Source organism: Neovison vison, chromosome 4, assembly GCF_020171115.1.
Source record: "Neovison vison isolate M4711 chromosome 4, ASM_NN_V1, whole genome shotgun sequence".
Taxonomy (NCBI): domain Eukaryota; kingdom Metazoa; phylum Chordata; class Mammalia; order Carnivora; family Mustelidae; genus Neogale; species Neogale vison.
This window is the reverse complement of record NC_058094.1, coordinates 30,165,595-30,181,902: the sequence shown is the minus strand read 5'-3', so window position 1 is coordinate 30,181,902 and position 16,308 is coordinate 30,165,595. Positions and strand designations below refer to the sequence as shown.

The window sequence follows — 16,308 nt, the reverse complement described above, 5'->3', positions numbered from 1 at the left end:
GCAGGGTCACACAAGGATCGGGGGTGTCTGAGTGTCACAAAGCTCACACGTCTTAGAACAGGGAAGCCGACTACAGAGCCGACAGTGAGCTCACAGATCGGGGTTACCTTGAACCTGTCGCAGGCTCAGTGAGCTCGGAGCGCAGCCGGAGGTCAGGCAGACGGGAGTTACTGGGTGCTGTTCTCTGAGGGCGCACTGAGGAGTGGGGCCTGGGCTCTCGGTTCCTCCGGGCCGGAGACCAGGAGGCCGCCATTTGTATTCCTGTTCTCCAGAACTCTACAGAAAGTGCTCAGGGAACAAAAGCTCCTGAAAGCAAAGCCGAGCGGATTACTCAGCCCGGCCCCTGGTAAGGGTGGTGCAATTCCGCCTGGGGCAAAGACACTTGAGAATCACTACACCAGGCCCCTCCCCCAGAAGATCAACAAGAAATCCAGCCAAGACCAAGTTCACCTACCAAGGAGTGCAGTTTTAATACCAAGGAGAGCAGCAGAATTCCAGAGGAGAAAGAAAAGCACGGAACTCATGGCTTTCTCCCCATGATTCTTTAGTCTTGCAGTTAATTTAATTTCTTTTTCTTTTTCAATTTATTTTTCTCTTCTTCTGCTAAAATTTTTTTAACATTTACCCTTCTTTTCTTTTTTCTCTTTCTTTCTGAACCTCTTTATATCCCCTTTCTCCCCCCTCATGATTTGGGATCGCTTCTGATTTGGTTAAAGCATATTTTCCTGGGGTTGTTGCCACGCTTTTAGTATTTTACTTGCTCCTTCATATACTCCTATCTGGAAAAAATGACAAGGCGGAAAAATTCACCGCACAAAAAAGAATAGGCAGTACTGAAGGATAGGGACCTAATCAATACAGACATTGGTAATATGTCAGATCTAGAGTTCAGAATGACAATTCTCCAGGTTCTAGCAGAGCTCGAAAAAGGCATGGAATATATTAGAGAAGCCCTCTCAGGAGATATAAAAGCCCTTTCTGGAGAAATAAAAGAACTAAAATCTAAACAAGTTGAAATAAAAAAAGCTATTAATGAGGTGCAATAAAAAATGGAGGCTCTCACTGCTAGGATAAATGAGGCAGAAGAAAGAATTAGCGATATAGAAGACCAAATGACAGACAATAAAGAAGCTGAGCAAAAGAGGGACAAACAGCTACTAGACCACGAGGGGAGAATTCGAGAGATAAGTGACACCATAAGACAAAATAACATTAGAATAATTGGGATTCCAGAAGAAGAAGAAAGAGAGAGGGGAGCCAAAGGTATACTGGAGAGAATTATTGGAGAGAATTTCCCCAATATGGCAAAGGGAACAAGCATCAAAATTCAGGAGGCACAGAGAATGCCCCTGAAAATCAATAAGAATAGGTCCACACCCCGTCACCTAATAGTAAAATTTACAAGTCTTAGTGACAAAGAGAAAATCCTGAAAGCAGCCCAGGAAAAGAAGTCTGTAACATACAATGGTAAAAATATTAGATTGGCAGCAGACCTATCCACAGAGACCTGGCAGGCCAGAAAGAGCTGGCATGATATATTCAGAGCACTAAATTAGAAAAACATGCATTCAAGAATACTATATCCAGCTAGGCTATCATTGAAAATAGAAGGAGAGATGAAAAGTTTCCAGGACAAACAAAAACAGAAAAAATTTGCAAACACCAAACCAGCTCTACAGAAAATATTGAAAGGGGTCCTCTAAGCAAAGAGAGAGCCTACAAGTGATAGATCAGAAAGGAACAAAGACAATATACAGTAACAGTCACCTTACAGGCAATACAATGGCACTAAATTCATAGCTCTCAATAGTTACCCTGAATGTTAATGGGCTAAATTCCCTAATCAAATGACACAGGGTATCAGAATGGATAAAAAAACAAAACCCATCTATACGTTGCCTCCAAGAAACTCATTTTAAGCCTGAAGACACCTCCAGATTTAAAGTGAGAGGGTGGAAAAGAATTTACCATGCTAATGGACATCAGAAGAAAGCAGGAGTGGCAATCCTTATATCAGATCAATTCAATTTAAGCCAAAGACTATAATAAGAGATGAGGAAGGACACTATATCATACTCAAAGGGTCGGTCCAACAAGAAGATCTAACAATTTTAAATATCTATGCCCCCAACGTGGGAGCAGCCAACTATATAAACCAATTAATAACAAAATCAAAGAAACACATCAACAATAATACAATAATAGTAGGGGACTTTTACACTTCCCTCACAAAAATGGACAGATCATCCAAGCAAAAGATCAACAAGGAAATAAAGGCCTTAAATGAAACACTGGACCAGATGGACATCACAGATATATTCAGATATATTTCATCCCAAAGCAACAGAATACACATTCTTCTCTAGTGCACATGGAACATTCTCCAGAATAGATCACATCCTCGCTTCTAAATCAGGTCTCAACTGGCATCAAAAGATTGGGATCATTCCCTGCATATTTTCAGACCACAGTGCTCTGAAGCTAGAACTCAACCACAAGAGGAAGTTTGGAAAGAACCCAAATACATGGAGACTAAACAGCATCCTTCTAAAGAATGAATTCATCAACCAGGAAATTAAAGAAGAATTGAAAAAAATCATGGAAACAAATGATAATGAAAACACAACGGTTCAAAATCTGTGGGACACAACAAACGCAGTCCTGAGAGGAAAGCATATAGTGGTACAAGCCTTTCTCAAGAAACAAGAAAGGTCTCAGGTACACAACCTAACCCTACACCTAAAGGAGCTGGAGAAAGAACAAGAAAGAAACCCTAAACCCAGCAGGAGAAGAGAAACCATAAAGATCAGAGCAGAAATCAATGACATAGAAACCAAAAAACAATAGAGCAAATCAACGAAACTATTAATTCTTTGAAAGAATTAATAAAATTGATAAACTCCTGGCCAGACTTATCAAAAAGAAAAGAGAAAGGACCCAAATAAATAAAATCATGAATGAAAGAGGAGCTTTCACAGCTAACACCAAAGAAATACAAACTATTATAAGAACATACTATGAGCAACTCTACGCCAACAAATTTGACAATCTGGAAGAAATGGATGCATTCCTAGAAACATATAAACTACAACAACTGAACCAGGAAGAAATAGAAAGCCTGAACAGACCCATAACCAGTAAGGAGATTGAAACAGTCATTAAAAATCTCCAAACAAACAAAAGCCCAGGGCCAGACGGCTTCCCGGGGGAATTCTACCAAACATTTAAAGAACTAATTCCTATTCTCCTGAAACTGTTCCAAAAAATAGAAATGGAAGGAAAACTTCCAAACTCATTTTATGAGGCCAGCATCACCTTGATCCCAAAACCAGACAAGGATCCCATCAAAAAAGAGAGCTATAGACCAATATCCTTGATGAACACAGATGCAAAAATTCTCACCAAAATACTAGCCAATAGGATTCAACAGTACATTAAAAGGATTATTCACCACGACCCAGTGGGATTTATTCCAGGGCTGCAAGGTTGGTTCAACATCCACAAATCAATCAATGAGATACAACACATCAACAAAAGAAAGAACAAGAACCATTTGATACTCTCAATAGATGCTGAAAAAGCATTTGACAAAGTACAGCAACCCTTTCTGATCAAAACTCTTCAAAGTGTAGGGATAGAGGGCACATACCTCAATATTATCAAAGCCATCTATGAAAAACCCACCGCAAGTATCATTCTCAAGGGAGAAAAACTGAAAGCTTTTCTGCAAAGGTCAGGAACACGGCAGGGATGTCCATTATCACCACCGCTATTCAACATAGTACTAGAAGTCCTAGCCTCAGCAATCAGACAACAAAAGGAAATTAAAGGCATCCAAATTGGCAAAGAAGAAGTCAAACTATCACTCTTTGCAGATTATATGATACTATATGTGGAAAACCCAAAAGACTCCACTCCAAAACTGCTAGAACTTGTACAGGAATTCAGTAAAGTGTCAGGATATAAAATCAATGCACAGAAATCAGTTGCATTTCTCTACACCAAAAACAAGACAGAAGAAAGAGAAATTAAGTAGTCAATCCCATTTACAATTGCACCCAAACTATAAGATACCTAGGAATAAACCTAACAAAGGGACTAAGAATCTATGCTCAGAAAACTATAAAGTACTCATGAAAGAAATTGAGGAGGACACAAAGAAATGGAAAAATGTTCCATGCTCCTGGATTGGAAGAATTAATATTGTGAAAATGTCTATGCTACCTAAAGCAATCTACACATTTAATGCAATTCCTATCAAAGTACCATCCATCTTTTTCAAAGAAATGGAACAAATAATTTTAAAATTTATATGGAACCAGAAAAGACCTCGAATAGCCAAAGGAATATTGAAAAAGAAAGCCAAAGTTTGGCATCACAATTCCGGACTTCAGCTTCCGGATGACAGCTCTATTACAAAGCTGTCATCTTTAAGACAGCATGGTACTGGCACAAAAATAGACACATAGATCAATGGAACAGAATAGAGAGCCCAGAAATAGACCCTCAATTGTATGGTCAACTAATCTTCGACAAAGCAGGAAAGAATGTCCAATGGAAAAAAGACAGCCTCTTCAATAAGTGGTGTTGGGAAAATTGGACAGCCACATGCAGAAAAATGAAATTGGACCATTTCCTTATACCACACATGAAAAGAGACTCAAAATGGATGAAGGACCTCAATGTGAGAAAGAAATCCATCAAAATCATTGAGGAGAACACAGGCAGCAACCTCTTTGATCTCAGCCGCAGCAACATCTTCCTAGGAACATCGCCAAAGGCAAGGGAAGCAAGGGAAAAAATGAACTATTGGGATTTCATCAAGATCAAAAGCTTTTGCACAGCAAAGGAAACAGTTAACAAAACCAAAAGACAACTGACAGAATGGGAGAAGATATTTGCAAACGACATATCAGATAAAGGACTAGTGTCCAAAACTATAAAGAACTTAGCAAACTCAACACCCAAAGAACAAATAATCCAATCAAGAAATGGGCAGAGGACATGAACAGACATTTCTTCAAAGAAGACATCCAGATGGCCAACAGACACATGACAACGTGCTCCATATCACTCGGCATCAGGGAAATACAAATCAAAACCACAATGAGATATCACCTCACACCAGTCAGAATGGCTAAAATTAACAAGTCAGGAAATGACAGATGCTGGCGAGGATGCAGAGAAAGGGGAACCCTCCTACACTGTTGGTGGGAATGCAAGCTGGTGCAACCACTCTGGAAAACAGCATAGAGGTTCCTCAAAATGTTGAAAATAGAACTGCCCTATGACCCAGCAATTGCACTACTGGGAATTTACCCTAAAGATAGAAATGTAGTGATCCGAAGGGGCACGTGCACCCGAATGTTTATAGCAGCAATGTCCACAATAGCCAACTATGGAAAGAACCTAAATGTCCATCAACAGATGAATGGATCAAGAAGATGTGGTATATATACACAATGGAATACTATACAGCCTTCAAAAGAAATGAAATCTTGCCATTTGCGACAACATGGATGGAACTAGAGCGTATCATGCTTAGCAAAGTAAGGCAAGCGGAGAAAGACAACTATCATATGATCTCCCTGATATGAGGAAGTGGTGATGCAACATGGGGGGTTAAGGGCGTAGGAGAAGAATAAATGAAACAAGATGGGATTGGGAGGGAGACAAACCATAAGTGACTCTTAATCTCACAAAACAAACTGAAGGTTGCTGGGGGGAGGGGAATTGGGAGAAGGGGGGTGGGGTTATGGACATTGGGGAGGGTATGTGCTATAGCGAGTGCTGTGAAGTGTGTAAACCTGGCGATTCACAGACCTGTGCCCCTGGGGATAAAAATATATGTTTATAAAAAAATTAAAATTTAAAAATTTTTTTAAAAAAGAGACTCTTTTGGTTTATCTCCCTCTCCGAATTCATCTTTTTTTTCTTTTTGTTTGTTTGTTTGCTTTCCCTTCCCTTCCCCTGTGATCCTTCATTTTCTTTCTTGAATTCCATTCATGAGTGAAATCATATGGTATTTGTCTTTCTCTGATTGACTTATTTCGCTCAGCATAATACCCTCTAGTTCCATTCATGTTGTTGCAAATGGCAAGATTTCATATTTTTAAATGGATGAGTAATATTCCATTGTGTTTGAATTCTTATAAATAGTTCAATGTTATTTCCTGCTGAGCCACATACTATACTGGGATTAGTTTTACTTTCTTTTTATTAGTTCATTTTCTTGTTTTTTTTCCCCCTTAGATTAGTGATTTTACATATTTAATCCTTTGGTTTGTAGTTTTATATCTTCAACTAAATATGTAATTTAATTTCAACCACTTTTAGTTGTTTATATCCTTCTATATACTCTGGTTTCTCTTCACACCGCATAAATCTTTCGCCTTTTATATCCCTTCAAATACATCCAGACATATTAGGTGTTCTCCTAATTTCATTTTTCTTGAAGAAATCCTCCCTGGAGTTGTTTGACTTTTCCCAATTTCCTACATCTTTCCTATGTATCTTTTCTTTCCTGGATTATGTTTTCCTTTAGTGTAACACATACTCCAACGGTTTACTGAGAGAGTAACAGCACCTCAATTTTCATGACTTCAGATGTCTGATATGTCTTTATTTTCCCCCGCAGTTGATTAGTAGTCAGAGTACAAAATTCTAGGTTAAAAATCTCAGTATTTTGTAAGTCATTGTTTCAATGTCTTACAGATTCCAGGGCTGCTGTTGAGAAGTCCAAAGCCATTCTAATACCTGACCCTTCTTTGTACCTTCTTTTTGGAAGTGGGTAGAGTTTTCTCTTTCCTTTCAGTGTTCAGAAAATGTATGATAATTGACATTAGTGTGGCTCATTTTTTTGTCCAGTATGCCAAAGCAGATACATTCATCAGGACTCTCCGTCTGCAAACTCAAGTCCTTCAGTTCTGGGGACATATTGTTGATTATTCTTTGCTGATCTCCTCTACTTCACTGTGTATTTTCTCTCTCTGGAAATCTTTTTATTTGGGTATTGGATTTCCTGGATTAGTTCTCTATTTGCCTATCTTTCTTGTTTTCTGTTTGTCTTCTTACTCTATTCTCTGAAAGGTTTCTGCAGTGTTATTCCCCAGTCTTTCTATTGAGTTTCTGATTTCTGCATTTTTTTTAATTCCAAAAGAACTTTTAAAAAATTATGAATAATTCCTCCTCCATTTTCAATAGCATACTAACCTTGCCTTATAATTATAATATTTGTTTCTTATACATCTTAGGATGATTTCTTTAAGTAAACTTTTCTTCTCCCTTAATAGTCTCCATTCCCTTGTTTATTTGTCTGGTGATCCTTAGTCACTCTTTTTTTTTTTTTTTTTTTCCCCAAAGAGAAGCCCATTGAAAACCTGACTGCAAATTTGAGTGTGTGAGCAGTGCTTACCAGTTGTGGGCTTCACTATTGGTGGTCTGTCCTTTCACTGAATTTCTTTCTTTCTTTCTTTTTTTCCATTGAATTTCTGATGTTCAGTATCTTTAGTCTTCTTTTATTGGCTGGTTACTTTGCCCCAAGAAAACTTCCAATTTCTTGCTTGCAGATTAGAGAATTGGCTGTTAGAGTCCTGGGAGCTGAATGAGGGAGGAGGCAGGATAGCTCAGCATTTAGAATGTAAATATTGATTTAATATCCACAAATTTTAGTGTGACATGAGGCATACCAATGACTCTGCTATCTTCTACTCCTCTATTTTACCCTCTTCAGAGAAATATTTCCAGTCTTTTCCTGGAGGTGAACACTGCGGTTGCCCTGCAGTTTACAATTGAGAGGAGGGGCGTGGGATCTGTTTCCCACACAGATCTTTTTCTAGAAAACAGATTTTCAAGTAATTTTCTGTATTTAGACTCATTTTTCACTGCCCTGTTTCACTTACTATGGCCAGAAACTCATAATACCTAACTATGGCCCTAGCTGTGGCATTTTGGCTATCAAAATAGAGTATTTGGATAAAAATATTGTTAGCTGCACTTTATTGAGTGTTTGCTTTTTACCAAGTACATTATAGACATTATCTGTAATTTTCAAAACCAACCTGAAACTACAAGTTATTATCATCCTCATTGCATGGAGTTGAATAATTTAAGTAGAATTACATAGTAAGCAAGTAATTGTGTTTGGGATTCAAAAACCAATCTAGATCATTGGCCCCAAAGTTGATGCTTTTTGCTGGATGCTGCACTGCTTTGTTAGTCTTAGAAGAGGAGTCAGCTTATTGAGTCAGAAACAGCAAGACCTACTGGCACAACTGAAATGTGTTACATAATGCCTTTGCTTTCCATCTCTCTTCATAGTCATCCAGTGTTTTAGAACTTGCAATTCTCACAGTGGCCTTTTGTTTTGGGTGTATCTGGAGTAGGCATTAGAAGTGGAGTGAAAGCCCCAGTATTATGGGAATGACTTCAAAAAGATCAGTGATGCTGCTCTGTGTAGGAAATGAAAGTGAACTCTTGAAGAGGGAAAGCTTGTGATTATATTTCTATTTTTCATATTTGGGTAATAATAAAAATATCAAGTGATGAAATGAAATGTAGTTTTTGCTGGTATTATGAGTCTTTTTGGTTGAGTTTTTTTTTTTTTCTTAAGATTTTTTATTTATATATTTGAGAGAGGGAGAGAGAGCCGGGGGTAGGGTAGAGAGGAGCAGGTTAAATGAGCTGGGAGCCTGACAAAGGGTTAGATCCTAAGATCCTGGGATCATGACCTGGTACTTTGAATCGTTTTGGTTGATTTTTTTTTTTTTTAGATTTTTATTTATATATTTGAGAGACAGAGAGAAAGAGAGAGCACGCGCACCAGAGAACTCAAGAGGGAGGGAGTGAAGCAGGCTCCTCAATGAGCAGGGAGTCCAATGAGGGTCTGGGTCATGACCTGAGCTGAAGGCAGATGCTTAACTGACTGAACCATCCATGCGCCCCTGGTTGAGTTTGTTTCTTAAGGCTGGAAAATTTAGCGAGCCTTTCCTGGAAACAGGAATCAAGATTAGAAGACCTGGGAGGTCATTTTCAGCTTCATGATTCAAAAATGTTTATCATTGAGACCTCTTTTCTCACTCACAAACCCAGTCTTCTTGTTCTGTGATAATCAAGTATTTATTCCTATCATTTGTGCCCTGCACTTCCACTCTGCCTCCTGAACCAAAGCACACCTATAAATTCTGAACTATTATTTACCAACTACCTGCTATCTTCCAGCCACTGTTAGTCAGTGGCACAAAAATAAATGAGACAGACCATGGCCTTTCCCATAGAACTTAGAGTTTAACGGAGAGTTCTCATCTTTAATAAGCAAATGAAATAAGCTGACAAATAAGGGGAAAGATCTTACCACCCTTTCCAAATTTTTCCACATTATATGTATTAAAACTATGTTTTATTAAAGAATAAATATTTATACTCCCTTTCATATTATATTCAACATTAACCTAAGTTATCTCCTCAGTGTCTCAGATTTAATTATCCTTCAAGGGGATAAACATTGTTCTTTCTCCAAGATCATACAGCCTCCTCCTGGCCATCTGCCTCCTTCCCTCGACTCTGCTGACCCTTAGGAATTCTTCTCTTCCATCGTGACCCACTTGGCCTCTTTGGACATTACTTGTCTTTTGTACTCATCTCAGAAAAAAAGCTCTTCTTCTTCCAGATTAAGGGCTGCTACTTTTGCTCTAGGACTTTCCCTTACTCCTCAGATAGAGCATTCTCACTCTTCAGCATCATTCCTAGACAGGCTCCACTGGTATATTCTTATTTGTCTTTGCATGTGCACAGATTTTTTTCCACTATTGATAATTTTCTAACTGACAGTGACAACCCATGGAGTTAGTCTTCTTTCCCTCAGATCTTCTCTTTCAGATAGTTAATGAATATTCATGACCCACTGAAACTCTTTCAAGGGTAACTATTGACTTCTGACTAAATCCAATGACCTTTTCCAGGCCTTTTTGGCTTTGGCCTTCTTTTTTTTTTTTTTTTTTTAAAGATTTTATTTATTTATTTGACAGAGAGAGATCACGAGTAGGCAGAGAGGCAGGCAGAGAGGCAGGCATAGAGAGAGACAGGAGAAAGCAGGCTCCCTGCTGAGCAGAGACCCCGATGTGGGACTCGATCCCTGGACCCTGAGATCCTGACCTGAGCCGAAGGCAGCGGCTTAACCCACTGAGCCACCCAGCTTTGGCCTTCTTAACATTTCCACAGCACATGTCCTTGTTGTCTTTCTGAAACCCACTTAATGGGTTTTTTTTCCCCAAATGGATCATGATAGGAAGTGTCAAAGGTTGGCCATATATTGGAATGTTTTGCTTATGCAAAATTATTTAGACTTCTGTACAAAAGGGTCATTCTGATTGTTTGAGATCAAGCCCCAAGTTGGGCTCAGAGTGGAATCTGCTTGAGATTCTCTCTCTCTCTCTCTCTCCCCCTCTGCCTCTTTTCCCACACAAATGCACTCTTTCTCTAAAATAAATAAATCTCTAAAAATAAATATTTAAATAAGGATCCAAATGATGTTTGTATATCAATCTTGTTATTTTCTTTTTTTCTTGGTATTTGTTTTTTTTCTTTTTTTTTAAAAAAGATTTTATTTATTTATTTGACAGAGAGAGAAATCACAAGTAGGCAGAGCAGCAGGCAGAAAGAGAAGGGGAAGCAGGCTCCCCACCAAGCGGAGAGCCCAATGCAGGGCTTAATCCCAGGACTCTGGGATCATGACCTGAGCCGAAGGTCAGGTCACCTGAGCCACCCAAGCGCCCCTTATTTTCTTTTTATATGTAGGTTTCTTTCCTATTTTATTTGCAATTTTTCTTCCTCCCTGTCTCTCTCCCCCCAGTCTTTTCTTATCTCTTTCTTCCTCTCTCTCCTTCTCTTCTCTTTGGTATGGCTATTGAAGAAAGACACTAGTTGGTTTTTCCTACAGAAACCCTACTCCCCCTATTCTGCTTACATTTCCATGGTACCATTTAACATGGTCCTCCATCCCTTTAATTTCTTACTAATTCGTAGTTAGATATTGATAGATTTGGCCTTGATATTTTTTATCGAGAGTTCTTCATAGGTATACTTCTCTGAATATGTACATAATGTCTCTCTGTCTCACTCTCAGTGAAGGTAGTAGTCATTGAGGATTACTGTTTATAGTTATTAATTTATTAGGGATTATAAAATAGTGAAAATGTCATCATTTCTTCATTTTTTAGTAGATGGAAGATTTTCCTAAAGTAAACTTTCTCAACATCAATTATCTGCTTTCCCTGATGTATAGTCCATTATCAAGAAAATGATGATCAATGAAGTTTTTTAATTATTGAATTTACAAATTTGAATATATTGGATTTGTGTCAATCCATTGTGGTTAATATCCGTATTGATGTTCAAAGGCCCAAGTCAATAGGCCAAGTTGACACCTGAGTCTCTTTGACAAGACCATGGTAGCCTTTGATAATTTCTTGGCTTTCTGGCTGACAAAATGCTCATCAGTAAATTTCCTGATTCATAACTGGAATCAACCATCTGTCCAATGAGTACTGGTTCCTTTTGGTGGGAAATGGTATTTTTCTCTTGTTGGTTACCATTTGTCAGGTTTGTTTTCCTTATTTAAAAAATTATGATAATAATAAGATTATACTTTCAGGGATCATTTCTATAGTTTGTTACTAAAAATATTAATAGATTTTATTTTTCAGAGTAGTTTTAGATTCACAGCAAAATTGAGCAGAAGGTACAGAGATTCTGTACATATATCCTCTGTGCCCTCATACATACAGCCTTTCCTACTATCAAAATTCTGCACCATAGTACATTTATTATTATCAGTGAACCTACGTGAACACATTATTGTCACTCCAAGTCCATAGCTTACATTAGGGTTCACTATTGGTATGTTCTATGGGTTTTAGAAAATGTATGCTGACATGTATGTCCTAATATAATACGATACAGAGTGGTTTCACTGCCCTAAAAATCCCGTGTGTTCCACCTGTTTTCCCCTCCTTCCTCCCTAATTGCTAAAAACCACTGATTCTTTTACTGTCTCCATAGGTTTTTCCCCCCCAGAATACCACATAGTTGGAATCATACAGTATGTAGGTTTTTCAGATTAACTCCTTTCACTTAATTATATGCATTTAAGTTTCTTCCATGTCTTACTATGGCTTGATAGCTCATTTCCATTTGGGCTGCTAAAACAAATACTTCAGACAGGGTGGCTTATAAACAACAGCAATTTATTTCTCAGAGTTCTGGAGGATGGAAGTCCAAAACTGGATGCCAGCATGGTTGTGTTCTGTTGAAGACCCTCTTCTGGGTTGCAGATTGCTGACTTCTCAATGTAACCTCACATGAAAGGGGCAAGGGAGCTTTCTCTGGCCTCTAAGGGCTGCAAAGTATTCCACTGTATTGATACAGCAAGGTTTTATTTAATCCATTCCTTATTAATAAACATTGGGGTTGTTTACAATCTTTATTATTACAAATAACATTTCTTCTTCTTCTTTTTTTTTTTTAAAGATTCTATTTATTTATTTGAGATAGAGAGAGAGTGTGCCCATGCATTGGTGGGGGGTGGGGAGCATAGGGAGAGGGAGAAGCAGGTTCCTCACTGAGCAGGGAGCAGGTTGGAGGGCTCAATCCCAGGACTCAGAGATCATGACCTGAAACAAGGAGATGCTTATCCTACTGAACCACCCAGGCGCCCCTACAAATAATATTTCAATGAATTCCTGTGAAGCTATTTTTTTATTTTTTTTTTAACATAGCTTTGTAGTAGATTTCTAGAAGTGGGATTGCTAAATCAAAGCATAAGTGCTTGGATAATTCTGCTATATATTGACAAACTCCACTCACGGCAGAAGTTAGAAATATTTTGTATTTCCTTAACAACATATTAATATGCTATTTCTTCACGGCCTTTTCAACAGAAAAGTTGAAATACTTTAAATTGTTTTTGTGTTGCAGACTTTTGGATATTTCCCAATCTGATAAGAAAGAAATAATAACTCGGTGAAGTTTTAAATTACACTTCTATTGTTATGAATGTAATTGAAAACTTTTCTTATGTTTAACAGCCATTTTCATTTTTTTCCTATGAATTCTGTTCATATATCTAGCCCATTTTTCTATAGGATTGTCTTTTTTCTTTAGTTTTAGGAGCTTTTATATATATTAGAGATATGAACCATTTATGTATAACATATACTTTTTCTTATCCAGTCACTTGTTTTTTATTTAGCTGTATTTATTTTCACATTTTTATCTACTCAAACTCATCATTTTCATTGTTCCTGGAGTCATAGTTTCCCCACTTTAAGTTATAGAATAATTCAGTTGTGTTTCTTTTAAATACTCTTATAAATCACCAAATTAACCCAGTTTGGTGGGTTGTAGCCAGCAATTTTTTATTTTTATATGTATGCATGTATGTATTTTAAAAGATTTTATTTATTTATTTGAGAGACAGAGAGAGAACGAGAGAGAGAGCAAGAGAAAGAGAGAGAGCATGAGGGTCGGGAGGGCAGAGAGAGAAGCAAATTCCCTTCTGAGCAGGAAGCCCGATGCAGGGCTCAATCCCAGGCCTCTGAGATCATGACCTGAGCTAAAAGCAAACCTTTAACGGACTGAGCCACCCAGGCACCACAAAACCAGCAATGTTTTTAAATAAGAATTAAATGGAATAGAAAAACACATATTAAGTGCACATAATATAAAGTATTGAAAGAGTCTGTAAGTTGTCATTCCTATCCTCACAGCAAGAAAAAGCTGAACAAACTGAAAGTCATCGATTTTTAGAGTTATTAGAAAACTGAGGTCAGCAGCACCTGGGTGGCTCAGTGGGTTAAGCAGCTGCCTTCGGCTCAGGTCATGATCTCAGGGTCCTGGGATTGAAACCCGCATCAGGCTCTCTGCTCAGCGGGGAGCCTGCTTCCTCCTCTCTCTCTGTCTGCCTCTCTGCCTGCTTGTGATCTGTCAAATAAATAAAATCTTTAAAAAAAAAAAAAACTGAGGTCAAAGGACAAAGTGTTACTACCCAAAACAGAGAGACAGACAGGAAGATAGAGACAATTACAGGATACCAGTAGAAGTGCGGGAGAAGCAGCCAGTAGCAGAAACCTCTATCTGTAAGAATACTTTGAACTGTAATGGACGAATTACTAAATAGCTCCACGTAGAATAGCTTAGGAGTTAAAAACTCCACGGAGACCCAGTTTTAATGGGACTCTCCCATTTCTAGAGTTTTACCTGCAGAGCTCCTATGTTCTCGCTGTGAAGATGGGAGACAAATCCCCTAGTACTTCTAGACAGAGAAGGGGAAAAGAAACCATATTTTGAACATGTTTTGAAATATGTTCTTAGCAAGGTCTACCCTCAAGGGAAACTGTTTTACCAGAGCCTAACTGACTGGGGTTTTAGTAAACCTAACTGGCCTGAGGGAAGGGAAATACCCAGCTTAGACTCACTAAAAAACAGACCCACTAAAAAACTGAGACCTGATCACAGGCCCGTAGCATACTTTCCCCTCATTCTACACCTTGCTCCATATCAGTAGGGCTCCTGTATAATGTCATGGGATTGAAGCTAAAAGAACTAAAACCTCAGATGCTATTTAAGGAGTCTCTATGAAAACCCGAAGACTACAGGGGAGAAAAAAGCAATGACAATAAAGGAAATTTATACCTTCTGACACCACAGTTACAGTAAACAGTAAACACTATCTACGCCATATAAACATTAAGCATGTATTGCTTTGTAACAATTTGTATGTGTAATATTTATCAATATAGACATAGTTATGAATGTGTATATAGATTGCAGTATAATATGTATTTCTTACTATGAACTGTAGCCCAAAAAGTTGAAATCAATTAGCATAGGGAATCTCTTGACTATGTTCTCTACAAAACGAAGCAATACTAGTACCTATACACTCGTAAGCCATTCAAGTACCGTTAAAAGTTTGTCCCACTTCAGGCAGCAACAGCTCAGTGAAGACATGAACAATGTATATTCATGAAAGCAGTTTTCTTATTTTCATTAAAACAGTTGGGATTTCACAGATTGGTACTTCTCAAGCAGAACTTAAGCTCTTCAAGTCAGCATAGGTTCTTATGTTCTAGCCATGCTTCTCTCTTAGCTGTGATACCCACTGAGCTAGCAAAGGATTCCGAAGAAGCTAGAGGCCCTTGTGATCTTGACAGATCTGCTTACCTTCATCTTACTTGTGCTAGCTGTGGTCTTCCTTTATAATGGTATTGTCTGAAGCATGCAGAGATTTTCAAGTATAAATATGCACATAACTTGTATTACCTGTAGTAGCAAGCCTCTTAGTAATTTACTCTCCTAGCATACTGCTATATTCGCTTGCCTGCTTCCTACATCTTTGTTCTTGCTCTTAAAACTCACCTAAATGAATATCGCGCACCTGTAAGATCAAACTTCTCTTAAGTCTAACTCCCCTATGAAATTGTAAAGATTCCCCTGTAGACTGTCCTTTCTTCCTTCTTTCTTTCCTTCCTTCCTTCCATCCATCAGTCCTATTTATAAAAAGAGAGAAAGGAAGATACTCTTTTTTTTAAGAGTTCAGCTTTTTATTGAACAGGTTCAGAAGAGGTTTAGTCAGAAAGACCAAAGCCAGTGTCATCATCAGACTCCCCTGATTCTTCTTTCTTTGCTTCCACCTCCTACTCATCAGCAGGGTGGGAAGGCAGCCATGGTAGATGGAGCCCAACCTCCTGCTGGGGCAGGTCCAACAGCCTCTACCTTGCAGACAAGGTTCTTGATGGGACACTGGTCAGGGCCCTTGCAAACAAGCCCCACCAGAAAGGTTCACCATTTACACCTGCTGCTTTCATGAGGGCATTGGTCTTCTCCTCTGTGACTGTCACTTCATGGTCACGCAGGACATGGGCTGAGTAGATGTAGGAGATCTCTGAGACTGAAGCCATGGTGTGGGCAAGGGCCGAGTGGGTGCTGCCTGGCAAGACGCCAGTCGTGGATGAAGTGAGGGCCTCACCCAAAGGTGGCCTAAGCTTCCTCCAGACAACCGAGCACCTTATTTAACCCAGTCTCTTATGTGTCCAAAGAACTGATTTCGTGAACCATTCTTCTTAAAAAAAAAAGCCATTTATCACCATGAGTTTATTACTTATTTCACATGTAGGAATCTTGACACATCTGTTAAATTTTAACTCCTGGAGTAGATGGTCATTTCTTTTAAGTTTCATTTTAGTTGATCAAAAGATTGGTATGTAGCAGGTACTCAACAAATACTTATTCAATGAATGGATTCGTGAAGGA

At 38.5% G+C, this 16,308-nt stretch overlaps 2 pseudogenes; one reads left to right on the top strand and one right to left on the bottom strand.

The window, feature by feature from the left end:
- Positions 1 to 11,634: 11,634 nt before the first annotated feature.
- LOC122905618 lies at positions 11,635 to 11,704 on the top strand (annotated as a pseudogene).
- Positions 11,705 to 15,623: 3,919 nt separating this feature from the next.
- LOC122905532 lies at positions 15,624 to 15,956 on the bottom strand (annotated as a pseudogene).
- Positions 15,957 to 16,308: the final 352 nt, after the last annotated feature.